This window comes from Stenella coeruleoalba, assembly GCF_951394435.1.
Source record: "Stenella coeruleoalba genome assembly, chromosome: 10".
NCBI classification, from domain to species: Eukaryota; Metazoa; Chordata; class Mammalia; order Artiodactyla; family Delphinidae; genus Stenella; species Stenella coeruleoalba.
In genome coordinates, this window is record NC_137156.1 from 20,087,977 (window position 1) to 20,115,239 (window position 27,263).

The 27,263-nt window shown below is 41.0% G+C and overlaps 1 protein-coding gene across 2 annotated transcripts in view; it reads left to right on the forward strand.

Moving 5' to 3' along the window:
• CARMIL1 (capping protein regulator and myosin 1 linker 1) overlaps positions 1-27,263 on the forward strand; it is a 353,818-nt gene that overhangs the window by 8,288 nt on the left and 318,267 nt on the right. For both annotated transcript variants that reach the window (XM_079933710.1, XM_079933709.1), the window contains one exon: positions 2,739-2,841. The gene's annotated coding sequence lies outside the window, so the exon portion shown is untranslated. The remainder of the gene's footprint in view (positions 1-2,738; positions 2,842-27,263) is intronic.

Consider the following 27,263-nt stretch of genomic DNA (forward strand, 5'->3'; position numbering starts at 1 on the left):
GTGGAGGACCGCTTGTGGGTAACATCTTAACGTATTTAGGGTGGGAGTTCAAGAAGTGGTCCTTGAACTTCTACCCAACTAGCTACTTGACCTTGGCAAATTCACTTAACATCTCTTAGGGATGATAATGGCTACTTCTTTGGATTCTTACATGGATCAAGGGAAATAATATTTATACAAAGCACTTTCAAGGAAAAAATTCTTTAAATAAAAGGTAGTCTTTTTAAAATTCATTTATTCATTCATTCAAAGACACTTATTGAACACTTAATATATGCCAGACATTTTGCTAGGAGCAGGTGAGGGAAAATGAATGAATAAGACTTGGAAACCTGGTCTCACAAGAAGCTCACAATTCTAGTGGGGAAGGTGAATATGTAATTCAGTAACAGAAGTGCGTCATGTAATTATAGACATAGGTATAAGGTAAAATGGCATAGAGAAAGGAATAATTCCTTATATTCTGCTGGGGTAGGGAGGTTATGAAAGGCTTCCCAGAGAAAGTGAGGTTTTAGCTGAATTCCTATGTTCACCAAGAGTTAACAGAAAGAAAAAGAATACATCTCACTTGGCTGTTGTGTTGTTGCCTCTTATAACATCATGTCTCAAAAGCAACTTGAAGAATATGCAATAATTGATTTAAACTGATTTTAAGCAATCATTTAAAAACTGTCAGGCCTATCAGCCCATACAGAAATTGAGTGTGATGCAGATGTTAAGATTTTCAAACAATTGAAAGGACTGTGGAAATGAGAATATCATCTTCCGTTAGTTCCCGAACATCCTGGTAATATTTATTGCAGTTGCATTGAGAGGCTTTGCCTATTAAAGCCTACTGGTCATCCAAAATCTCTTGAAATACATGATTTCCAGAAAGACATCTATTCAAAACCTTTTTAAAAACTATATATATAACGAAAGCACCAATGAAAAATAGCAATCTACTTCGCAGCAAAGTTGAAAAATATGTGAAAGGAGGTAAAAGTGCACTATTGGAAATTCCTTTGCTGAAATGTCTAATGTTGTTTATTTATTTATTTTGCGGTACGCGGGCCTCTCACTGTTGTGGCCTCTCACTGTTGTGGCCTCTCCCGTTGCGGAGCACAGGCTCCGAACGCGCAGGCTCAGCGGCCATAGCTCACGCGCGCAGCTGCTCCGTGGCATGTGGGATCTTCCCAGACCGGGGCACGAACCCGTGTCCCCTGCCTTGGCAGGCGGACTCTCAACCACTGCGCCACCAGGGGAGCCCTCTAATGTTGTTTCAGAATACTTTGCCCTTAAGCAATTCTTCGTATTGCCCAAGAATATAATTTCTAGTTCTATGAAGAAAAGTGAAAGACATTTATTACCAGAAACAGCAAACAACAATCGCCATTCGTTTGCTTGGGATTGTTTCACAAGGAAACGTTTAAATGTGTGTAGCTATTCTCTTATGTTGAAGTGTTTTAAATGTTTCTAAAAGTAAATAATATTTTGTTCACAGAGACACTAGGTAAGCAAAATATCATAATTATTAATAAGCCAATATGTCATGATATCAATAACTGTTAAAAAACAAAAACCATCATATTTCTGACATGATAAAATACATCGATGAAATCAGGGTTGTACATCCATATAGAATGTGGTGGTTGAAATTAATTTCACACAGTTTATAAAACTCAAGACTATTTTTGGTTTCTCTGATGTTTGCCAGAATCAACATGTCATGAATGAGTATCTACGTGAAAGAAAAGAGATGAAAAATTCCTTTACAGATGCTTCACTTGAAATGTTTAGGGATTTAGCTAATTTATACTTACTTTTTTTACTGTGTGCAGATTTCTGATATGACTAGTTCTGTGTCAGTCATTTTATTTGAATAAATTCACTATGTATAACTTCTGATTTTTTAAAAAAATGATTTTATGTAAGTACGTTATCTACATAGGAAGATCTTCATGGTATATTAAGGGGAAATATCAGCCTATGAGCTTATTTTTGTGAAATAAGTAAGTTTAGAAAAGTAGTTTGGAACAGGTACTGGTTGCACAGAAGGATCACCTGGAGACTTTTGAAAAATCCAATAACCAGACCCCACCTCAGTTCGATTAAGTCAGAATCTGGTTGGGGATCCCAGGCACCTACTTCAAGAGCTCCCCACGTGATCCTTATTACAGCCAAGGTTGAGAATTACTGATTTAGAGATGCACAGACACAAACACACACACACACACACACACACACACACACACACACACTCTTGCAGTAGAGCTACCTGTTATGTGGCTTATGGGAAATTGTATATTCTTTTTGCTTATTTGTGTTGTCTGCAATAAACATGTACATTTTCTACAATAAACATGTAATTGAATGCATGTAACTTGAAAAGCAATAAAAATTGGATGGAATGATGGATAGAGGAAGGATGAGAGGGAGGGAGTGGAGAAGGAGAAAAAGAAAGAAAGGGAGGAAGGAGTAAAGGAAGAAGGGAGGAAGGGAAGGAGGGAGGAAAGTTTTTAAATTAAACTTGAACCTGCATCAACACAGCAAGGACTTGAGGTAACAGGGAGAGGAAACACACATGGTGTCCTTCTGCTGTCCTCACAAGTGGCTAAAAATGCTTTAGGAGCGTGAGAATGAGTTGAAGAAGGAGTTATCATCTGCTGAGTCTCTATCATATGTCATTGCTTTATTTTTTATCCCATTTAATCCCAATACCTACCCTGCAGGGCTGATACATAATCTTTCTTTCACAGATGGGGACATTGACTCTCAGAGACCTGACGTGTCGTACTGAGTCCAGTATTTGAATCCCGCGTGAGCCCAAGCCACTACCCCTTCATAAGCGTTGGGCACAAGGTATTTTTCCGTTGTGTGTCTAACAGCTGTGACTCTTGTTTTTTCACTTCTGTGGAGAATTGATACCTTTTCAAAGCTTTTTAGGTGTCACTTCTTCTGCCAAGACCCACCTGCCCTTGCTTACCCTTGGATGACCACAGATGCTTCACTGGGCGAACTTGACAAATGGCTTTGTTAGGCAAATTGTCCCGACCTTCTACTGAAGAACAGTTGCTACCACTTCATAATTATGCCCAACAATACATTCAAAAACCCACCCAGCTTCCTCTGTAAACATGGATGGGCCAGAGTATTGTCACTGTGTGGTAAATGCACGATAATTTTGCTGTCAGCTGGCATGATTTGACAGCTGCCAGCGGTAGATGATAAACAAAAAGAAAAAGAGGATCTAAGTGGCAAAAGTTACAGAAGCTAGAGAGAGTCGGGCAAGAGGAAGATATAGTTTAGATATGTCAGCTCTAATAAGTAAATGAGTCATGTAAAATAGCACGTCAATCAAGTTTTTTAAATAAATGAACCCCTGGAGCCCGAGTCTCATTTTCACATACCGTTTAATGCCAATGCTACACACATCTACATTTCAGTATTATGTATTTTAGATTAAAGGGAAATGTTTCCGTTTCAAATGAGAGCATTCTAATTTCCCCCTGACTTTGTTCTTCATTACCTCCTCTAAGTTTCCATTAGACAAAATCAAATACAATTAAAATTCACCATATTTATTGGCTTTGTTTACTGGTTGGTAACCCCCAGTAACTTAAGAGCATAGAGGTGGCCCAAATAACCTCAAAGGCAGGGCTGGTTTACTTGCTCAAAGAGTCGCGGATGCTCAAGATGGTGTCTGGTACTTTGGCCATAAACATCTTCATTGTGGACATCTTTGCTGCAAGGATTTTTGCCACATAACAATGGCCATGAGGCAATTTTGCCATAAAAGATAAAATAGAAAAGTGGGGCATTAAAAAGGACATAACGAAACAGGAAAAATGAATAACAAAATTTAAAAGACTTTATTGCAAAATACAAAATATTTGAATACATTTAAAATGTGTGTTGATTCATGGCACTACTGCACAAATAACTGATTTTATTTTGGGGCTGTACCTAAGCAATTGTCCTCCAAGTCTTTTGTTCAGAATATTTAATCACACACTTTTTTTTGATTGTTGAATTTTTTCTCCTCATTCCAAACCATACATTTTCATTTTCACTAAAATTTCCTCCTTCATTAAGACAGGTATCAGTTTCCAAACACTAGGATGCGTATTTGTAACTGAGCTTTTTATTGCGACATGAGAGCATCTACACGGTTGTTTGTTTGTTGTTCTTGGTATATGGTCACGTGTCCGCTGAGAGACATTCCAATTTTTTAGAGAAATGTGGGTTCGTTCAATTCTGCACCTTTGAGGTTCTCAGCCTCTTTCTCCTCCAATGTGGTGTGTTTCAAAGTAAGAAACCAATTCTTGGGGGCAATCCATCAATATCTGTCAGTTCAATAAAGCTATCAGTAACATCACTAACTGGAAGAAATGCTAATGCATTTCAACCAGTTGAAACCAAACCGTCAAACCAAACTGTTAACCACTTATTTAATCTTTTATGGCAAAATTGCCCTACGGTCAATTAGTTTCATGGCTGAAATGTTTGCAGCAAAAATGCTTGGGGCAAAGATATCTATGGCAAAGATGCTTATGGGGAAAGTACCTAGAACCACTTGATGTGGCGTCCTCAACCAAGTGGACTTCCCTCTGATCACACCTGACATGTGTCTTCCAAGTGGCTTTCCTTGAACAGGATGGAATGAAGGAGAGAATATTAGCTCTGGAGTCAGGCTGTTCCGAGTTCGAATGCTAGCACTACCATTTATTGATTATGTGAGCTTGATAAAGTTGTTTAGTTTCTCTGAGTCTTAGTGTCTACATTTTGAAAGTTGGGATAATATGTTTCCCATGTTCTTCTTAGGAAAATTTCAAGACTGGATACATATCAAGTGCCTGGCCCAGTGCTTGATACAGGGTAGGCACTTAACAAATGTTAGCTCATACTCACACCTGATTACCATTAGCATTGCCCCCAGCCCGCTCTGCCTGCAGCATGCTATTATCATGGTGGTTCTCTCTGGATATTATACTGTGTTCTCCAGGAAACTACATGCTCACTGGAAGTGGGGACAATGCCCAATCTTTTGTAAAGTTCACGGAAGCCTGAGCTCCAGTGATGGGCGATAACCAATGGACTTGACTAACCAACCTTCAACCAGGTGTAAGTTGGGTGTATGACTAGGACAGAGTTAATCAATATCAATTGGCTATTGAAATACTTTGTTCAGAAAACCTGGCAATGGCTATTGCATTTTTTAGTTCTAGCAAAGTATTTTCCAGTATTCAATAAAAACATAGAGTTTTAAACCACTGAAATCAACACACACTGGGAAGCAACATTTGAAAATGTATACTCTGCTAAGACAGAGAGTCATTTAAGAAAGGCCATTGATTTTCGAGTCAACACATGAGCCCAGGCTACCCTACAGGGAAATATTGTGTGGCCCATTCGTAGCTAAAACCACATCATTTAAAAAAATTTTTTTTTTCACAATAAAACTTTATATACAAAAACAAGCAACAAGCTGGATTGGGTCCATGAGCCATACTTGACTGTCCCTCGCCAACCCCCTACCTGTTCTAGATTATCTCTTTGTTCACAAAATCTTTCTCCAAAAAGGGTTTGATATTATTGATTTTTTTCTGCTAACTAAGTCTTAATTATGTTCACGTTTACCCTCCCTGAGTTTGCACCCAGGGCAACATAGTGGGAATTTGGGATCTTTCTAAAGCTACAAGCCACAGAGAATCTCTTGGTTTACTACCATAGATGCTTGTCACGTCCATTGCGCGGAATTCTACATCACTAAAAAAAAAAAAAAAAAGTTTGATGCTTCCTTGGATGGAATCCAAGACAAATATGCCTTAGAGCATATTGCCCCCTAAGTTTCACAGTCTTCCAGATGCAACATGTTATTTTGCAGTCTTGGAGGTACGTCGTGAAACTCTGCCACCTGAAAAATATTCCCTGATCTATAATATAAAGCTGTGTGTGCCATGAGGGAAAGATCGTGCCTTATTCATTGCAGCAGCCTTTGCAGCTCAGAGTATATAGTACCGTGAATTCATTAGGTGCTAAATAACTGTGGGTTGAATTGAACTAATTAGAGCAGGTATGTTTGAGGGCAGAAAGAGTTAGTAAACTGAAGAAATACTTCACTTTTCACATTGAAAGTGATTCTCATCATCTTACTGCAGCTGAGAATCAGTCATGAGCACAAGCTGATCTCTTTCAAGGCTGGGATAATTTGCACCAGTTAGAAAGCTTGTTAATTTTGTGTGGAGGTTTGGATAGAGTTGTGCATATTTCTAATCAAATTCCTCCTAAATATTCTTGCCTGTGAATATTTGTCCCCCAATTGCTGTTTTCAGTTTCAAGTACTTCAAAATACAAACAGGATTTAAATCAAGCTGCAAAAATATGAACTATAAACTGGTATTTGGAGAAGACAGGCTTCTCCATTTATGCACGCAAAAAAGGAATGATTGAACAACATTCCAAACGGGAGTCATCACCTGTACAGATCACTTTAAGGAATGAGCCAAACATCCCATTCTATGAACTGGTCAAGAGATAAATTAGATACGTTGCTAATTACTGTGTTGTCCGGTGGCTGCAAAAAAAAAAGAAAAGAAAAGAAATCAAAGAGTGAGGGAACAGTTACTGCCTGCTGAATTAGTGAAAATGTAAAAAGCTAGGATGTTCAGTGCCAGTAGAGCTTTAGTAAAACTGGCGCTCTTGGGCATGGCTGACAGCAATAAAAATGATACCTTTCTAAAGCAATTTGGGAAGCCACAAAAAAATGTTCCTAGCTTCTGATCCAAACTTCTGGGACTTTATCCTGAGAAATTTGTCCAAACATGAACAAAAACTATCTGCATGAACATGTCTGTTGCAGTATAATTCATACTGATAGGAAATGAGAAGTGACAATAGGGCAATGTTTAAGGCAATGTTTAATGTTACAGTGTACCTCCTCTATGGAATGTTAATTTCAAGAACGATTATGGAATCCATAGCAATATCGAAAAATACTTGGAGAATGTTGACCAAAAATTGTAGGGACTTCCGTGGAGTTCCAGTGGTTAAGACTCCACATCTCCACTGCAGGGGGCACGGGTTCGATCCCTTGTTGGGGAATTAAGATCTTGCATGCCGCAAGGTGTGGCCAATAAAGAAGAAAAAAAAGAAAATGGTAAAATATGAAGTTTTGTTGTGGTGTAGCAACAGCTATGTAATCAGTGCACATATTTCAAAAAGAGTAGCCAAAGATACACCAAAAATGGTAACAGTTGCTTCGTTAGAAATATAACACTATGAGAGTATAATTTAAATGTGTTTTCTATTCCCTGAATATTGCCTATTGTGGTTATATTTAATAAATTGAAAATACAAACAAAATGAGATCTTCAGAGAAGGAAATTAACTACCTTTTCCTGTTTCTTCTTCCAGTAAGTAATAAACTTAGGTGTCAGTGAAATCTTCCTTAATTCCAACCCGCATTTCTTATGCTGTGGCTTAAGTGTATTTTTTCTTGGAATTAAGATTTCCATCCTCTGTATTTGTTATTTTAGTCAAGGGTACTATAGCTCCATGGTAAAGTTTTTTCAGTTCTTTCTATTTCCTTGAGGTTGCATGCAGGTGTGTTCGGTACAGGAAGTTTAAACTATAAATGTGTATATATATATATATATATATATATATGTATAAAACACCTAATGAAGGACTTTCTTTTTGAAAGCTTATTTGACCATCGGCTGGTTTTGCTGCAATCTAATGGCTGTTCACTGTCATTCTAAAATTCCATGGTTGTTCTCTAGCCTCTTTCAGGGCTTATTATTCTAAAGAGGAAAGAACAAAATAGTTCCCTTTAAGATTAAACCAGGGACATGGTCTTTCTTGTACTTGAGTGCCCTTGTCTGTTCCAAGAAAAAGAAACTGATGCTATTTCAGCTTTCCTCATGTGATTAAAAGAATTCAAACTTTTATAGTCGTACACAGGAATGTCACCAAACTCCCTCTTTCCTTTCGAGTTGTGGAAATGTTAGCTGCATTTGAGCAAAACTAAAATACCCAAGATCTTATTCTTTCAGGACCCATCCTGATGGTGGCATTTGCTATGTTGCCCATGGATGTCTCTTTCGTTCCACAGAAAAACATACCTGCCAGTGATGGTTCAAGATGTGTTCCTCAGCTGTCACATGTGTACTCATATTGTATAATTAAGAACCCAGATTCAAGTAGTAGCTCTTTCACTTACTAGATGTATACCCTTCGTCAAACAAAACAAAACAAGAAGCTCTCCATTCCTATTCCTTGTTAGTCAAAGTGAATAAGATTACCTAATGAGGATGAATTTTTTTAAGTGCCATAATAGGTTTTGGTGGGATTTAAAATTTTTTCTTTTATTTTTTGGCCATGCCACGTGGCATGTGGGACCTTAGTTCCCCCACCAGGGATTGAACCCATGCCCCCTGCAGTGGAAGCATGGAGTCTTAACCACTAGACTGCCAGGGAAGTCCCTGGTTTTGGTGTTTTTTTTAAAAAGCTTTCATGATGAAGTGTTCTATAATGTAAAATGTATTATGTAATTGTATGTATATATTAGTGTGTGTGTGTATCGAAGGCATGAATAAGATGATGTTATATAATCGATTGGCAGGGAAATATATAATACTTGTTCAGCCTCACTCTGAGTCGGCGCAGATCTTAAACATCTCAACAATTGCTGACTATGAGTCTACAGAGTCATAGAAACTGTAGGTTTGTTGTTGTTGTTTTTTTTGCGGTACGCGGGCCTCACACTGCTGTGGCCTCTCCCGTTGCGGAGCACAGGCTCTGGACACGCAGGCTCAGTGGTCATGGCTCACGGGCCCAGCCACTCCGCGGCATGTGGGATCTTCCCGGACCGGGGCACGAACCAGCGTCCCCTGCATCGGCAGGCGGACTCTCAAACACTGTGCCACCAGGGAAGCCCGAAACCGTAGGTTTTTTGTCTTATTTCTTTCTTGAACAGTATTTATAAAATTACAAGAACCTTTAGCCTAGAGAATCTCAACTATCACCCAGTGAACAGATATTAAGTATGTTAACATCTTGATGCCCTCAGCCCTCAGGGCAGCCAGGCAGGGCCTGGGGTTGTGCCGGAGGCCCTAGAAAGACCGCCCTCCTGTTGAGAGTTGCCCCATCTGTTTATGCCAGTGTTCTGGACAAATACAATTATTTTCTATGTGTGCATGTCAGAAATAGGGTTGGGAAGCCCCGTGTTAGAGCTCGATCTCATTGGGGATCATTTGTGCGTTTAAGTGATATACTTCTGTGACTGGGCTTGACTTTGCATTAGTTCCCTTTCTAGATGTTCCTATTTTGTTGCTCTAAATTATTTATGCTTTTCACACAGACAGGGCTGCCTTTTCTAAACATGGGGTGTCCAAGGACTGAAACATTAATCTGTTAATGAGCAGCGAGTTTCCTGGCAATGTCTGTATCTGCTTGGAGGCATCATTAAAATGACCTTTGATCTGCGACCTAGAACTAGACAAGATAAGAGGGAAAAGTCAAATCCACCCGATCTTATTTAGCAAATGTGGAAAATTTTCAGAATAAAATTAAACCTTCAATAGATTATTTAATTTAATCAAATAATAAAACAATCTCAATGGAATTGACAAACTGAACCAGCCTTGACACTATGTAATGGGTCCCTTGGTCTCAGTGGACTTGGGATGTTAGTGGACCCCAGGTAGAAAATAAAACCCAGACACTAACTAATATAACCTTCACAATGTCCAGCATCTACTCAAAGATTCTCAGGCAAAGAAGCAAGAGAATGTGACCCAGAAACAAGTAATCAAAAGAAATGGGGACTTCTCTGGTGGTGCAGTGATGCAGAATCCACCTGCCAATGCAAGGGACACGGGTTCAATCCCTGGTGGGGGAAGATCCCACATGTCGCGGAGCAGCTAAGCCCCTGTGCCACAACTACTGAGCCTGCCCTCTGGAGCCCACGAGCCACAACTACTGAGCCCGTGTGCTGCAACCACTGAAGCTCGCATGCCTAGAGCCCGTGCTCTGCAACAAGAGAAGCCACAGCAATGAGAAGCCCGCACACCACAACGAAAATTAGCCCCCGCTCGCCGCAACTAGAGAAAGCCCATGCGCAGCAACAAAGACCCAAAGCAGCCAAAAATAAATAAAAATTTAAAAAAGGTTCTCTTAAAAAATAAATGTGTATGTTTGTGTGTTCACATATGCATGTGAGCAAATTTAAAACAACAAAAAAGCAAGGAAATGATAAATCTAATATTTAAGATCAAGCTTATCCTTTGAGGGAGATGCAGCAAGATGGGATGAGGAAGAAACATGTAGGTAAATATATTCGTGGTTGTATTCTGGCCCTTGGATTGGATTATGTTCATTATTTTATTAAAATAAAGGATGCTGTGAATGGATCAATGATGATGGTGTATTATCAACCGGAAGTTATGACTAAGCTAATTCTCTGCAGCTGAAGTCCAGTGGGAGAAATAAAACAGGAGGAATAGAAAAGGACACCGGATGTATGAATGGTCTAGGGCAGGAAATGGTTTAACTTTCTAGAAAATAAAAAAGGCCAATGTGGCTGATACATTGAAAATCAACAAGATGTATCTCTCAGAGCAGACTCTCATTGACCAATCCTACAGAGGGATATGTTTAAACAAGGAGACTCATTTATTATTTCATGGTGTGAAATACAACAGTCATAAGGTCTGGAATGTTTAGCCCATTGATAGCAGGGGGGAGGGGGAGAAGAGAGCACATAACAGCACTCATTAAACGTTACTTCACATCCCCTTTATAACTGTAAAGTTCTGTACCAGTCAGTAGGTGTTAGTGTTTGTTTTTCATATGGAGAAATTACACAGAACAAGAATGATATTGTGAAAAGAACACTTAAAATGAGAGTCCTAGGGCTTCCCTGGTGGTGCAGTGGTTGAGAGTCCGCCTGCCGATGCAGGGAACAGGGGTTCGTGCCCCGGTCCGGGAAGATCCCACATGACACGGAGCGGCTGGGCCTGTGAGCCATGGCCGCTGAGCCTGCGCATCCGGAGCCTGTGCTCCGCAACGGGAGAGGCCACAACGGTGAGAGGCCCGCTTACCGCAAAAAAAAAAAAAAAAAGAGTCCTAGCTCTGCTGAATGATATTAAGGAAATTATTCTCATTCAGCTCCATCTGTAATGACTGGAATTGGGATATTGGAGCTTTCCAAATTGAGTTCCACAGAACACCAACATTCCTTGAGATATTAACAGAAGTTTAATGGAAAAGAATTCAGTAGTCAAGTACATTTGGGAAGTGCTGTATCCTATTCCTTCTTTCAGAAAGCCCTAAGGCACAGTAGCATGTTAATTACTCTGAGAAGTTCTACATTGGTTTCTGTGAAGAAACCATTGGAACTTCATTTATTGCATCGTTGCTGAAACTTATTTATCTATGAAACACTTTTTTATAGCCATCTTTTGAAACAGGACTTGAGGTACACTAGCCAGGATTTCTCAGGTCCTTTTCAGAGGTAAAACTAAGATTCTTTCTGAAATCTATACAGTACAAATAGTAGAGCTGAAAAAAAAAAAAAATAGTAGAGCTGGACTGAAACATGAGAGTGAGACTCAACTGATAAATTAGATTAAAGCAACGGAATGTGAAGTGTGTATATTGATGGAGTAAACAGTCTACAACAATATCATTGTCTTATGTGGAGGTAGCCTTCGTATTCTTTCTGGATTTGGTTATTTGCGGAGTTAAAGAACAACTTGAGAGATTTTATCAACCAAAATTCTCCTGGGATCTCCCAGAGATTCGTTTCACAAATTTTGAGTGTCTACTATGTGTCAGGCACTGTTCTAGACGCCAGCATGATAGATGGCACTAGTGGTGTGTGTCAGAATCACTTGTGCCTGTAGTGCAACCTGAGGAAGAGCAACTCAGCTAGCTACCAGCAGATGGCAGTAGTAGTCAGTTGTTGAAGCAGCTTATTGGCTTTAGAAATAAATGGAAATACCACATTTTAAATCCAACCTGTAAATCAGAGCTACTCTGTGGTGTTGATGTGTAACCTTGGGATAGTCGTTTAACCTCTCTGGGGTGAAGTTTCCCTACCTGAATAATGGAGATAGTAAAAATTGTCTTGAGGATTAAATGAGAAAAGATTTAAATTGTTCAGCATGAAGGAAGGACCATAAATGTTGTTTTTATTCAGTATGGTAGATACTGTTCTCATGCCACTTGACAAAGTGTCAATTTGCCAAAATAGGAATCAAAGCAGACGGTTAAAAGAGGTATTTCTGGGACTTCCCTGGTGGTACACTGGTTAAGAATCTGCCTGCATGGGGCTCCCCTGGTGGCGCAGTGGTTGAGAGTCCGCCTGCTGATGCAGGGGACACGGGTTCATGCCCCGGTCCGGAAAGATCCCACATGCTGCGGAGGGGCTGGGCCTGTGAGCCATGGCCGCTGAGCCTGTGCGTGCGGAGCCTGTGCTCCGCAATGGGAGAGGCCACAACAGTGAGAGGCCCGCGTACCGCAAAAAAAAAAAAAAAAAGAATCTGCCTGCCAACGCAGAGGACACAGGTTCGAGCCCTGGTCTTGGAAGATCCCACATGCCGCAGAGCAACTAAGCCCGTGCACCACAACTACTGAGCCTGCGCTCTCGAGCCGCGAGCCACAACTACTGAGCCCGTGTGCCACAACTACTGAAACCCATATGCCTAGAACCCGTGCTCCGCAACAAGAGAAGCCACCGATATGAGAAGCCTGCGCACCGCAACGAAGAGTAGCCCCAGCTCGCTGCGACTAGAGAAAGCCCCGTGCGCAGCAATGAAGACCCAAGCAGCCAAAAATAAATAATATAAATAAAAATTAATTTTAAAAAAGAGGTATTTCTTCACAGAGCAATAATAATATTAAAAACAGAGAAATTTTAACAACAGAGTAAAAGGAGATCTAAATAACTGAAAATTTAACAAAGGGTACAATACGCACTTAAGGTAATCATTTGAAAGAAAGCCAGAAATTGGGCAGAGTTTTTTAATTGCTGCTTTTCTCACAGATCCCTTTTAGAGTATCTTGGTTGTCTGATAACTTCCTAGTTGTACTAACTCAAAGTAGTGGTGAATTATTTGTAGATTTCCTATTTATCCAAGGGGCATTTGGCTTGCTAATGGAGTTCCTACCTAGATAGCCAAGGGAACCCCAGGGCTATTAGAAAGTGAACAGTTTGACTTAAGCTTATTGTTGCCTGGACAAAGGAGACATTGTACCTCCGGACCTCTGGAATGACTCAGTTAGAATGAGCTGGAATGATCCAGTTAGAAAGAGCCAGAATTCAGAATTTAAAAGCCTCAGAGTCAGTTTACTTCACTTCTAGAAAAGATGTGGGGGAGAAAACTGGGGGATGAAGTTGGGGTTCAGGGGTCTGTAGATGGGGATCCTTTCATACGCTTTTGAGAACTGCTCAAACAGCAAAGTTTCCCCCAAACAGGGACTGCTATTTCTAGCGATAATCCAGATATGCAAAGAGAGGTGTTTATTGAATGAATTCATCCATATGGGAGTGATTAAGGTGCTACGGGGAAGAGATGATTTCCATACAATCTCAAGAGTTCAATTAAAGAGGCAAACTGTATTTCCACTTGCAGTCCAAAAACATCCCACACATTTTCTATTCAATACTAATGAAGAGTGCTGTCTTACAGGAAGGTTACTCTTTTGGGGAGAACTCCACAGTCGGAGCTGATGAGCAACTAAGCAGCAGTAGTCTCATTTGTATGAAAATTCATGTGATGAAACTGAACAAGGGAAAATAGAATATAAACAATGCTGATGAAATATGTCAAGCGCTTAGCATCATAAGCGGCAGATATTACTGTTAGTATTATTACTTTTTTTTTAAAGTAGACTTACTTTTTTTAGAACAGTGTGAGGTTCACAGCAAAACTGAGTGGAAGGCACAGAGATTTCCCATGTACTCCCTGCCTCCACATATGCACAACCTTTCCCATTATCAACATCCAGCACCAGAGTGGTAATTTATTACAACTGAGGAATCTCCATGGACACATCATTGTCGCTCAAAGTCCATGGTTTATACTAGAGTTCACTTTTGGTGTTGTACATTCTTAGGGTTTGGACAAATATATGATGAAATGTATCTACCGTTATAGTATCATACAGAGTAGTTTCACTGGCCTAAAACTCCTTGAACTCCTATCCATCCCTCCCTCCTCTCAAACCCCTGGCCACCATTGATCTTTTACTGTCTCCACAGGGTTACCTTTTCCAGAATTTCACATGGTTGGAATAATACAGTAAGTAGCCTTTTCAGATTGGCTTCTTTCGTTCAGTAATATGCATTTAAGATTCCTCCACGTTTTTTTATGGCTGGATAAGCCATTTCTTTTTAGCGTTGAATTCCATCATCTGGATGTGCCACAGTTTATTTACCCATTCATGTACTGAAGGGCATCTTGGTTGCTAGATTTTTTAATTAAGAGAATTTGAAAAAATGTCATGAACTGTCTTCACTTTTGTGTGTGTGTGTGTCATTTTGTGTGTATGTGTATGTCATTTTTTTTAAAATTTATTTTTGGCTGTGTTGGGTCTTTATTGCTGCATGTGGGCTTTCTCTAGTTGCAGGGCTGGGGGGGCTACTCTTTGTTGTGGTGCGTGGGCTTCTCATTGCGGTGGCTTCTCTTGTTGCAGAGCACGGGCTCTAGACATGTGGGCTTCAGTAGTTGTGGCTTGCGGGCTGTAGAGCACAGGCTCAGTAGTTGTAGTGCACGGGCTTAGTTGCTCCCCAGCATGTGGTATCTTCCCGGACAAGGGCTCGAACCCGTGTCCCCTGCATTGGCAGGTGGATTCTTAACCACTGTGCCACCAGGGAAGTCCCTGTCTTTGCTTTTAACTTGACTTATTTGTTACTCCCACTTCAAAGACCCCTTTTTGAAATGCTTCCTGATATCAAGTTCCAGAAGAGATAAGCGAAATAAAGCCTAATCCTGAGTACATAGGAATCAATTGAAAAGAGGAGTATGGAAAATACTTAAATTCACTAATAAAAACAGTTTGATATCCTTGCTGGACTTTGTAATGGACCAATATGCTAAAAATACAGCACAAGCACACACACACCTGTAAGTTCAGCAAAACAAAGCAAAGCAAAGCAAAGCAAAGCAAAACAGAGCAAAAACAAGTGTAGCTCATCAGTCTGCATCCATACATAATAATTTGTTGAAATTTCCCCCTAATTATTTTTCTCTAAATTTTAGGCCAGCCTTATTGTGGTAGCAGAATTCCAAAATCACCCCCAAAGACCCCTCGCCTTGTACATTCCCTCTCCCGGAGTGTGGAAGGGACCTGAGATATGATGGGACATCACTGCCAATGATTAGGGTATGTTAATACAGCACAAGTGATTGACAAAAAGGAGACTGCATTTGGTGGGCCTGATCTAATCAGGTGAGCTCTTAAAAGGCATAGGTGTTTCAGGGGCAAAGGAGATTTGCAACATGATAGGGGAGGGAATTGATGCAAGGGATTTTATCTTGGCCAGCATTGAAATGGGGAGGAGGCACATGCGAAGGAATGTGAATAGCCTCTAGGAGCTGAGAATGGGCCCTGGCTGACAGCAGCTTCTCTAGAAATGGAGCCCTGGGTCCTACAACTGCCAGAAACTAAATTCTGCCAACATCCTGAATGTGCTTGAAAACAGATTCTTCCCAAGGGCCTCCAGAAATGAAAATTCCTGGTAGTATATTTTAAAATTCTGAGAGCTCTTTTATCTTCTCTGATTTCTGAAATAGAATCCCCATGGATTCTTTAGTGTTCATGGATGCAATGATTTGTTTAAATCTCTGATGATATAATAATAGATATTTTTAACAACCTTATTGTGGCATAATAAGACAATAATATGCACCCAATTTAGGTGTACGATTCAATGAGTTTTGACAAATGTATGCACTCTCTTCCCACAATCACAATCAGGTTATGAACTATTTTGATCACTACAAATTGTTTCCTGGGCCCCTTCCCAAATACCTCTGAGCCCCAGGCCCCAGGTAACAACTGGTCTGCATTTTGTCACTATGGATACGGTTTGTCTTTTGTAGAGTTTCTTTGGTTTTGGTTTTTTTTGACTGCCTCGGGTCTTAGTTGTGGCATGTTGGATCTCTCCTTGCAGTGCACAGGCTTCTCTCTAGTTGTGGCGCACAGGCTCCAGAGCGTGTGGGCTCAGTAGTTGCGGTACTCAGGCTTAGTTGCCCCGCGGCATGTGGGATCTTAGCTCCCCGACCAGGGATCAAACCTGCATCCCCTGCCTTGGAAGGGGGATTCTTAACCACTGGACCACCACGGAAGTCCTTTTTGTAGAGTTTTACATAAATAGTATCGTTCAGCATGTACTCTTTTGTGTCTGGAATATGTTGCCCAGCATGTTTTTGAGATTCATGCATGATGTTGCAATTAACATTAGTTCAGTCCTTTGTACTGTTGAGTCATATTCCATTGTATGAATGTGCTACATTTGTCTATCTATTCATCTGTTGTGTATGTTTCGTTTGATTCCAGTTTTTTGGCTATGGTGAATAAAGCTGCTATAAATATTCATGTATGCGTCTTTGTGTGGACATACCTTTTTATTTGCCTTAGGTAAATATATAGGAGTGAATTGCAGGATTGTATATTAAGTATTTGGTAAATTTTGTAAGAAACTGACAAAATACTTTCCAAAGTAATTGTATCATTTTACATTCCTACTAACAATGTATGAGAGTTTAGTTACTCTGTATCTTCACCAACACTGTCAACCTTTTTTACTTTAGCCATTCTAGTGGGAGTGGTGGTATCTCAAGGTGGTTTTAATTAGCATTTCTATGATAATGGTATTCAGATCCTTTTCATATGCTCATTTGGTATGTCTTTGGGCAAATGGCTGTTCAAATGTTTTGCCCATTTTTATTGAGTTGTAAGCAATGGTTGTATATTCCATATATCATCCTTTGCCATATATATGTATTGAGAAAATGTTCTCCTGGGAATTCCCTGGCGGTCCAGTGGTTAGGACTCAGTGCCTTCACTGCTGGGGCCCTGGGTTGGATCCCTGGTTGGGGAGCTAAGATCCCGCCAGCCACGAGGCATGGGCAAAAAAAAAAAAAAAAAAAAAGGAAGAAAATGTTCTCCCTTCTTACTTTTTTAACAGTGTCATTCAAAGGGCGATAGTTTTTAATTTTGATAAAGTCCAATTTATCAATTTTTTTTTATGCTTGTGCTTTATGTATAGCATACAAGAATTTTTTACCTACTTCAAAGCCATGAAGATTTTCTCCTGTGTTGTCCTCCAGGAGTTTGTATAGCTTTAAATTTTACATTTAATTTTTGATCCATTTAGAAATTTATCTTTTATGGCATAAAATAAAGGTCACCGATCATTGTTTTCCATGGGGATAGCCAGTTATTCCAGAATCATTCATCAAAGAAACTGCTCTTGCCCATTGAATTACCTTGGCAATTTGTTCAAAAACAAACAAACAAACAAACAAAACAATAGATCAAATATGTGTGGGCTTATTTCTGTACCTTCTACTCTGTTCCGCTGATCTATGTCTATTTTTATGCCCATCTCACACATCTTAATTATAATAGCTTTAAGTCTTGAATTTAGGTAGTATAAGTTCTACAACTTTGTTCTTCAAAATTTTTTGGTCATCTTAGTTTCTTTGAATTTCCATATGAATTTTAGAATCATCTTGTTAATTTCTACAGAAAATACTGTTATGATTATTGTTGAGGTTGCATTACCATCTCTAGTTCAATTTGAGGAGAAGTAACACCTTAATCATATTGAGTCTTCCAATCTATTGTTATTGCTGTATTCTCCAATTATTTAGGTCTTTACTTTCTCTCAGCTATGTTTTGTAGTTTTCGTTGTACATGTCTTGCACACATTTTATTAAATTTATCTTTACACATCTCATGTTTTTTATGCCATCGTAAACGATAATTTTAAATTTCTAATTTTTCATTTCTGGCATACAGAAATACAATTGATTATATATTGACCTTGTGTCTTGCAATCTTGCTAAACTCACTTATTTCTCATAGCTTTTTTTTTTTTTTTTTTTTTTTGGCGGTACGCGGGCCTCTCACTGCCGTGGCCTCTCCCGTTGCGGAGCACAGGCTCCTGACGTGCAGGCTCAGTGGCCATGGCTCACGGGCCCAGCCGCTCCTCGGCATGTGGGATCTTCCCGGACCGGGGCACGAACCCATGTCCCCTGCGTCGGCAGGCGGACTCTCAACCACTGCACCACCAGGGAAGCCCTCTCATAGCTTTTTTTTTGTAATTTGCTTAGGATTTTCTATGAACACAATCATGTTGTCTACAAAGCTTTTTATTTCTTTCTGATCACTATGACTTTCATTTATTTTGCTTGCCCTATTGGAATAGCTAAGACTTCTAGCCTAATATTAAATACAAGTAAGAAGAGTAGACATCCTTCTCTTGTTCCTGATTTTAGGGGGAAAGCATTTACTCTATATAATTAGGTATAGGTTTTTGTTTTTGTTTTTGTTTTTTTAATAGATGCCTGTTATCAAGTTGAGGAAGTTGTCTTTTCTTCTAGTTTACTTGGAGTTTTTATTATAAATGGGCATTGAATTTTGTCTTTGTGTGCGTGTGTGAGAGAGAGTGTGTGCACATCTGTTGAAGTGTTTTGTGATTATCTCCTTTTATTTATGGGAAGGTTTTAATTTCAAATTCAAATTGCTTTACTTGAGGGGATTCCCCGGTGGTCCAGTGGTTAGGACTCGGTGCTCTCACTGCCACGGCCTGGGTTCAATCTCTGGTTGGGGAAATAAGATCCCACAAGCCATGCAGCATGGCCAAAATAGATACATAAATTTCTTTAATCGATATGGGGCTCTTCAGATTTTTCTGTTTGTTCTTGAGTCAATTTTGGGAATTTCTGTCTTTTGTATGTTTCAACTAAATTATCAAATTTATTGGCATTAAGTTGTTCTTAGTATCCTCTTAATATCTTTTTAATGTTTGTAGTGAGGCCTCCTCTTTAATTTCTCATATTGCTAATTTGTATCTTGTATCTTTTTGTCTTGATCAGTGCACCTAGAATTGTATCAAATTTATTGATTTGATTTTCAGTACAGCTCCCTCCTCCTTGGAACTCTACCTCACAAGATACAGCCACCTCTCTCTCTACAAACTTTACATCTCCTTGACCCAGTGGACTCTGTTGAGGGTGCCCCTCTTTGCACCCATCATCCAGTTATTTCCAGGTAGAAATCTGGGGCAATTGTAGCGCTCACTTCGTTTGCTTCCCTTCTTTCAAGGATCACAGTCCTGTCCTATCTAATGTTCAATGTCTGAAAAACAGTAGTTCCTTATATTTTGTACTATTTTCTAGTTTTTGAAGGAAGGAAATGTCCAATCCTTATTATTCCATCATGACCTCAAGCAAAAGTTCCCTTACTCTGAATTCTTAAGTTTTCTTTTGCTCCCAGGCTCTTCTATGATCCTTGTTAAGGCTTGTTTGTTTTGGTCTCTGGCTCTCATGATAGAGGCTTTCGTCAAATGTCAGTGCTCCTTGGATGTCTATATTAACAGTGAGGCTTAATAAAGCTGATCTAAAGTTCTACATGAGTGGATGGGGCTTCTCAGCTGGCGGGGCTCAGTTTAGGGTGATAGGTGGGGACCTGGTCTTTTCACTGGCAAATCAACACGTATCAGTATCCAACAGGTTTTTCTTTTAAGGATAGTCAGTAATCTAGGAGAGGAATCTGATGCCAGGATTATAAACCCTGCTGTTAAGATTTCTAAGAATCAAGCAGAGGAACAATTTGTGGTGGCTTTATATTTAGGAGGTAGATTTTTCTCTAAATTTCCCTCTTCTGAATGATATGATGTCTCACTTTTACCTTCTGCTGTTCTAAGACTAGGTCCTTTTGGTTTCAATCTCTTCTAAGAGTAAGCCTCCAGTCTAAGGCAGTGCAGAGCTGACTGGCTACGTGAGATAGAGGGGGGAATTTATGGAGTGTCTAACTCTTCGTTTTAAACTCTACCAATCCTCCTGTTTTTTGTTGTTCTCTCATTCTGCACTTCTGCATTCAGAGATCATTTGTGTCTCTAGTTCCTGAGATTTTTCTTGGGCTCTGCTATAGAAATTAGCTTGCTTTTTATTTGCTTTCTCCCCTCTGGCTTAGAATTTGTCTTTCCCTGGTCTGTTAAGTTAGTTACAATTCCTCCACTGACTTTCCCAGTTTCCAAAATGTTACATTTTCTACTTTGCTACTGTCTCCTATCTTCTTTGTCCTTGTGGCTTTATGCATTTTTAATATAAGTGAATAAACTATTTTTAGAGCAGTTCTGGATTTACAAAAAAATTGAATAGAAAGTATAGAGAATTTCCATATACCCCCTCACTCTCTACAGTTTCCCCTATTGTAACATCTTACTTTAGTTTGGTATATTTGCTACAATTGCCAATATTGATACAATATTATTAACTAAAGTCCACTGTTTACATTAGGGATTCTATGTGTTTTTTTTTCTTCTACTCTCATTGGGAAGAAGCAAGTTATATAAATGCAAGTGTTAAATCCTCATTGCTTAATAGAAGGTCCCCTATACAGCCTTTTGGTTACTCCTCTGCCTTTATTCTCCTTCATATCGCCAGTTCCGGAGTTATCTGCATTCTGTTTTCCTCTCCTTTTCCATCTCCTAATCACTCTTCAACCCATTGCAATTTAACTTCTTCCCCCATTATTCTACTAAAATCGATCTCTCCCCAAAACAAAAACAAATTAATGCTTCCCTTATTGCTAAATTCAGATACATGTTACCTTATCACATTTGACTTTTTAGCAAAACATGACACTGTTAAACCTTTCTTGAAATATTATTTTTTCTCATCTTCCCAACTTAACATCTTATCCTCCCGGTTTCCTACTACTTCTCTGCTGGTTGGTCCTTCACTGACTCTATAGTAGCCATTTTCCAAGATGCCTCTGATGATCCCTCCCCTCCCTGCCTCTTGGTATTCACATTCTCGTGTCATCTCTCTCATTGTCCTGGGGTGATTCCTTGATCTATGTGACAGTAGAATACAGCAGAAATGATGGTATGTAATTTCCAAGATAAAGTTATAAAAGGCACTGTATTTTCTATCCCCGCCCCCCATCACTCACTCTGGGAACCAGCTGTTCTTCATGAAGACACTCAAGCAGCCCTGTGTGTCCTGAGGAACTGAGGCTCCAGCCAACAACCAGTAAGGAACTGACACCTGCCCACACAAGAGGAAGCCCCAGTTGAGCCTTCAATTGACCACAGACCCACCTGACAGCCTGATCCCAACTCATGAGAGACTCTGAGCTAGAACCACCCACCTAAGCTGCTCCCAGGTTCCTGACCCACAGAATCTTTGACATATTAAATGTTGATTTAAGCTGCCAAGTTTGGGGGTAATTTGTTACACTGCAGGAGATAACTGCTATAGTCTCCTTTGCAGCTCTTCTTTGTCCAGATGCCTGTAATTCTTCAGAGTTCCCTTCCTCCTCATACTGCATACTTGCCTTGTTAGATCTCACCCATTTCCCGAGAGGCACGTTGCCTTTAGTAACAATGTACCCACCCCCCCACTGTCATCTCATCAGATAAGCTAGATTTTCCTACTAAATCCTATCATTTCATATGCCGTATGTTGATGAATCTTGAGTCTACATACCAGAATGTCTCCTGAACTTCAGACTTCCATATCCATTCACCTAACGGACATCTCCCTTGGATGTCCCGCAGTACCTCCACCCCTTCAGACCAAACCCAAACCCGAAGCCCTCATCTTGATCCACCACATATGCTCTTCTCCAGGCTCCCTTTTCCGGTTAGCAACCACTGCCTCCTGACGGGGAGACCCTGGGCCTCCCTGTCTCCTCCTCCCCTCCCGCACCTGCAGCTCTCAGATTCGTCCATCCGCTGTCACCACCCTGGCTCAGATTACTATGGTGGTTTTGTTTTGCTTCACCATTGCAACAGCCTCCTAACTTCTCTACTTCGAATACTCTGGCCTCCCTTCCAGTCTTTTTAATTAGTCCAGCTAGGTAATCTTTCTAAACAAGAAAATCTGGTGTGATACTGCCTCACTCAAAATCTCTCAAGAATTACCCTTTGCTCTTTGGGAAATTCAAGCTCATTTAGTGGTTCATGAAGTCCTGCATGGTACGGTCCTTTTTTTTTTTTTTAAGCTTCTGTTCCTACTCCATCTTTATTGATTAAAACCCACTGAATTGGGACTTCCCTGGAGGCCCAGTGGTAACTGAATCTGCCTTACAATGCAGGGGACGAGGGTTCACATCCCTGGTCCGGGAACTAAGATTCCACATGCCCCGGGGCAACTAAGCCTGCGCACCTCAACTAGAGAGCCTGCGTGCCACCAAATACAGAGCCCCTGTGCTCTGGAGCCTGTGCACCAAAACTAGAGAGAAGCCCACGCGCCGCAACGAAGAGCCCACGCGCCGCAAGTAAGACCCCACGCAGCCAAAAAAACCACTGAATTTATTTCAGTTTCTCAACATTTTTATCTTGTCTTCTGGCCTGTACACATGCTGTTCCTGCTACCAGAAACATTTTCACTCCCTTTCTCTCCCCCCCCAGCCCTCTCATTTCCATAATTCTGTTTTTCTCCACATCCGCACTTATAGTAATTGCCTCTCTCTCTGTCTCTCCCCGCCCCCGCCCCCCAGACTGTTTCTTGGGGTTCCATGAAGCGTCTGTGTAATTCACCACTATATCCTCTGGCGAATAGTCAGTGCTGCCCTCACATTTGTTGAGTGACATTATCAAACACCTCTCCTCGTTTTAGCGCTCTCTCCCCACCACCTCCATGAATTTCTACAGCATATACTGAACACATCATTTTGCACCTAACTAGCACATTTTTCTTTTTCTTTTTTGGCTGCATTGGGTCTTCGTTGCTGCGTGTGGGCTGTCTCTAGTTGCAGAGAGCGGGGGCAGGCTTCTCATTACTCACAGTGGCTCCACTTGTTGCATGCAGGCCCTAGAGTGTGCGGGCTTCAGTAGTTGAAGCTCACGGGCTTAGTTGCTCCCCAGCATGTGGCATCTTCCCTGACCAGGTATCGAACCCATGTCCCCCACATTGGCAGGCGGATTCTTAACCACTGCACCACCAGGGAAGTCCTGCACATTTTTCATTTATCTTATTGTTTTCTAAAATTGCTCAGTTAGATTTAACTAGCTCGCCACCTACTGCGGGGTCAGCACTGGACTAGTTGCAGGGCAATCGAAGGTCACCTTAATTTTCCTTCTAGAGGTGGAGCTCCTTGTGACTGGGTGGAGCCCAACCTTGGCCATCTTTACACTTTCCATGGAACACGGACCAAGGGGCTGGTAAAGTGGCGTAGTAAAATGAACTTTGGCCTGGAGATCTCAAATCTAGGTTCAACCCTTGCAACTTTGAGCAAGTTACCCCACAAATCTGAACTTATGCCCAGTTGTGATAAAGTTATAGTAAGTACACCTTTTAACCTAAGGGGTCACTGGGTAACTCAAATATGCTAAATCCTTATCTCCTTATTTGTCAGAGGTCATCAGTTGTTAGATGCACCAGTGATCTGATAGCAGATTTTGTATTTGTGTTGGGGGTGGGGTATGAGAAGCATGACGTTAATTGTCTACAACAATTATGAAATGCATTCTGATTTCATTATCATTAAAATGAAAACAATTACTTCTTTTTTTTTTTTTCTGCGGTACGCAGGCCTCTCAGGCCTCTCACTATTGTGGTCTCTCCCATTGCGGAGCACAGGCTCCAAACACGCAGGCTCAGCGGCCATGGCTCACGGGCCCAGCCGCTCCGCGGCATGTGGGATCCTCCCGGACCGGGGCACGAACCCGCGTCCCCTGCATCGGCAGGCGGACTCTCAACCACTGCACCACCAGGGAAGCCCACAATTGCTTCTTTGAATCACAGCACTATCGCATCTGTTGAAGTGCTCTGTTCAAGTGTTCTGAATATGGAAAACAATTGTACTATGAGCTCTGATAAGGGCACACTCAGATAGATACTTTCTGCATTAATGACTGAGTTGACTTTCCTCGTCTCTTGGTCATATCTGTTGGGGATTTGCTCTGATTATGATGATGACTGAAAATTTCAAATACACTTAAACGTGAGAGCAATGAATTCCCATGTACCCCATTATCCAGCTACAACAAAAATCAGTACAGGGCCCCTCTTGTTTCATGTGTATCCCTACTCAGTCCCTCACCCCACTCCACAAACACCCTCCTCTCCCATGGATTATTTTTCAAGCAAATCTAATATAATATCACTTGTAAATACTTTAAAGGCATATTGTCCAATAGACATTTACCTCTCACTGTCTTCTAATCAGAGATAAACTAATTTTTTCCTAGAGGTGTTTATAAGCTTAGTATTTCATTGTGTACTTTCCCTGAAAGGTCTAATTAACCCAGCTGAGAAACACACACCTCATTAAGCAGACCCCAGACCGACAGTAGTTGCTAAGGGTGGGAAGTTAGTCTGCAAGTCACTACTTGGGGAGTGGAAATGTCATTGGTTCCCACATAACTGAATATCTTCCAGTTTTAAAACCAGTTCTTAAGGCAGTAGGCAAGATCAGAAATGGATTTGGGTAAACAGTGGAATTTTTTTTTTTACTGTTGTTAGCTTGCTGATTTCTTAATTTTTATTTTGTCTCCATGGGTTTAATCATTATACGATATGGTTCTTTTTTAAAATAACTTTTATTTGTTTGCACTGGGTCTTAGTTGCAGCATGCATGTGGGATCTAGTTCCCTGACCAGAGATCGAACCCAGGCCCCCTGCATTGGGAGTGCAGACTCCTATCCACTGCACCACCAGGGAAGTCCCTATATGATACGGTTCTAATGAGAGTATGTTAGACCATTATAGACATTAAGTATTTTCAGTAGATTTTTAAATTCAGAGCACATTTTCTCACCATAATGCACTACAAAATATACAATAGAGACATGAATGTATACCTTGGAACTAAAAATAAAAGTCCATGTATAGTTTTCCAAAATAATTTTGTTTCTGGGTATGTGTTAAATTTGTTGCGATTGTGTTTAACATTTTAAAAGTTCAGGTGCAGTAGATATTCCCTGAAAAGCCGGTTTTCTCTTCCTTTCTGACTAATAGGTTTCAGTTCATCAGAGCTAGTTATAAGACTTAAAGCCACATATATACATGTTAGATGAAGCTGTAGGTAATCACATTTATAGTGGCAATTAGTTTCAGGTAGTGGTTTAATCACTCTCTTAATCAAGAGCACAATGGCAGGGGTAAACTTAAAAGCATGGAAGTTGGAGGGCAGAGATGCTGAGGAAAGACTGCAGCATTGGAGGGGGTGGGCAGATTCCAGTCAACAAGTGCACATTTCAGAATTCAAAATGCATTCTCTGAGCTGACTCCTCGGTTGTCCTGTGCTGGGGACATTTACCACTTGTTGGGGTTTACAGTGTTATAAACAGTGCTCCTTTGAGTTCTCTGCTTGCTATTCTGAAACATACTTGAGTTTTGCTCCCAAGAAGGAAATGATTTTCATTTCCAAAATCAGTCATTTTTGAGCATTAATATAGGAGATTCATTTGAATCCATGCCTTCAGAGGTGTAGGAGTCAATCAGGATCCTGCTCCAGTGAAAAAACTTGATTCTTCATTGAAACCCCAGCTTCCTTTAAAAGGCACCAGGGAGCACTGAATTACAGGAATGCCATACAGCCTGTTCTTTATTCTTCTGACCACCCCAGGCCAAGGGGGAAAAAAAGTTTTGTCTTTATTTTCACGAGTTACCACATGGTGTGGAACCTTCAGGGCAATTTCTGAAACTTCATTGGTAAGTGCCAGAAAAATCCTCTTAACACACACAGTTGAATGGAAGATGGTTTTGAGATGTTAATTTCCATTTATTGCATAAAAAGATATTTAATGCGTAAAGGACAGGTCTATCTTCAATAAATCGCCAACATCTGAGAAACAGTAGGGAGTCTGAGGTCCAAAGCTCTAAAACCAATAAATTAACAAATGTTTACGGAACACCTATTTTGCACAAATCTGCTGAAGAGGTTCAAGAGTCTGAGATAAACTCTCGCCCTTAAATCGCCCACAGTCTAGTTGGGCAGACTCAAACTCAGGGAACAAAGCAAGAGTTAAGTAGTAAAACTATACAAATACACAAGTAATGAAACAAGGCACTGTGTGGTTGGGCTTGGAAAATAGTGTTTCAGGCAATATATTCTAGCGGTTTTGAATAGAGGGATCACAGTGATCTGAAAAACCCTGGAAAATCTTCACAAAGAAGGTACACATTGGGCTGGAATTGAAAGCATAGGTAAGAATCAGATACCCTTAAAAGGAAGGGAAAAGCAAATAGCAAATAGTTTTGGAGAGTCAGGTTGTAAGAGTGCGAAGGGGCCAGATTGGTAAATGCCTTAGCGGTAACGCCTGGCGGAGAGACTGAAGATGATTCTTGGGGATCCAAGGTCGACGGCAGTGTTTAAAACTAGACCATCAACGCGTAGGATTCCCTTTCCTTTTCTCCCTCCCCTCCTTCCGTCCTTTAGAAACAGAACCTGATTCGACAGGCATTCCCAGCCGCCAGGCACTGATGCAGCAGTTGAGGCGAGAAGTTGCCCAGAAGTTGTCTCTCCGGGGGTGGAGCCCAGGGAAAGTCGGAGGGAGTTGGGCCAGGTCAGTCAGACCTATCAGCAGGCTTATTCTGGCCTTTGTGAATTACGCTCAGCTGCCCGAATATGCGCTGGGATTAAAGGAGGTTCCGCAGCGGGTGAAAGGCATTTTCCGGGCGCTCTCCCACTTCGAGTGTCTGAGATGGGAAACGGCGGCGGCGGCGCGCCCGCTGAGCATACAAAAAAGTGTTTTTTTACCATATGGTTAGTGTTTACAGGTTTCGTCTAGCTCCTGCTCCCCAGAAATGGAAAATTAATAACGTTGAGGAAACGTCAGCAGTCACAGGGAGGGATGAAAAAGGAAAGAGCGCAGAAGGTCTCCCAGAAAGACCCGGTTTCCGTGCAGACTGGTCTGCGGAATCTGCGCGAGCCTGCAGCCTCCCATCCCCTGGCGCCCTCGGCCCGCCGGGAGGTGGGGACGGGGAATCGGGCAGCCGAGGCCCACCCGGCCGTCCTCCCCAGCAGCCAGCAGATGGCTCCCGGGCTCTCTCGCCCCCTCTCCAGACGCAGGGCTTCGGCGGTTCGGG